At 40.2% G+C, this 1214-nt stretch overlaps 1 protein-coding gene across 1 annotated transcript in view; it reads left to right on the top strand.

Moving 5' to 3' along the window:
• SOWAHB (sosondowah ankyrin repeat domain family member B) overlaps positions 1–1214 on the top strand; it is a 4082-nt gene that overhangs the window by 324 nt on the left and 2544 nt on the right. The gene's annotated exons all lie outside the window — the stretch shown is intronic.

Genomic DNA, 1214 nt, shown 5'->3' with positions numbered 1-1214 from the left:
TACTTGGAAGTGATAATTAAAACAATATTTGATGAGATTTCTCCCAAGGAGAGGATATACTCAAAAGAGGAGTTCATCCTATCACTTCTTGGCTTTAAAACTCTTTTGGCAACATGTGATTTAAAAATAAAATCCAAATGTCTTAATTTGATACTCAAAACCTTCCCCAGTCTAGTACGGCCTGTTTTGTTCAGTCATTTATTCAACCCATCAGCCTTTACAGAGAGACTAGATGTGCCATGAGGTGTGCTGGGGACAGAGAGATGACTGACTGTTTGTTGCTGCCCTGGGGGAGGTCTACTGGAGAAGAGAGACAAAACAAAGTTTTAGTAAAATAAGGATAGAAATAGTGACTATCTTATAGGATTATAGCAAGAATTAAGAGAATTACTACACATAAAGCCCTTAAAACTGCTGAATGTGTAGTAGCTGTTCTTATTATTATAGGAGGGGCATGTATTTGGAATGGGAGTGTAGTTCCCTTGGCTGGGCAACCACTGAGCTGAATCTTGAAGGAAATCTTGAAGTGAGCCAGAATAAAGGTTGAAGAAAGACATTCCTGGACTTCCTCCTGTTCCTTTGTGTAGTGGGTTGAATGGTGGCTCCCCCAAAAGATATGCCCATGTCCAAATCCCTAGAACCTGTGAATGTTACTTTATTTGTAAAAAGGTAAAGATCCGCAGATATAATTAAATTAAGGATCTTACAATGAGATCATCCTGGATTATCTGAGTGATAATGACAAATCCAATGACAAATGTCCTTGTAAGAGACAGAAGAGGAGAGGCACACAGAAGAAAAGGCTAACAAAGCCAGAGATGGAAGTGATGTGGCCATAAGCCAAGGAATGCAGACAGTTATCAGGAGCTGGAAGAAGAAAAGAAAGATTCTCTCCTAGAGTCTCCAGAGGTAGTTTCGTCCCCCCAGCACCTTGATTTCTAATGTCTAGCCTTCTGAACTGTGAGAGAATACATTTCTGTTATTTTAAGTGACCTGGGTTGTGATCATGCATTAACAGCAGCCTCAGGACACTGCCATACCTTCTCCAAAACGAATTCTTTGTGAGTGGTGAACAGAACACAGTCCTGACCCTTGTGGAGCCTGTGTTCTGGTTGAGGAGACTACACAAAAATGAACAAATACGTAAGTTAAATTTAATAGTGGAGTGCTAGGTGCTGTGAAAGTTAAGCTCCAGAATTGTATATCCAACTGCT

The sequence above is a fragment of the Pteropus vampyrus genome, unplaced genomic scaffold, assembly GCF_000151845.1.
Source record: "Pteropus vampyrus isolate Shadow unplaced genomic scaffold, Pvam_2.0 Scaffold56, whole genome shotgun sequence".
In the NCBI taxonomy this organism is placed as follows: Eukaryota; Metazoa; Chordata; class Mammalia; order Chiroptera; family Pteropodidae; genus Pteropus; species Pteropus vampyrus.
Note: the sequence above shows the minus strand (reverse complement) of the source record. Positions and strands in the feature narration are given on the sequence as shown.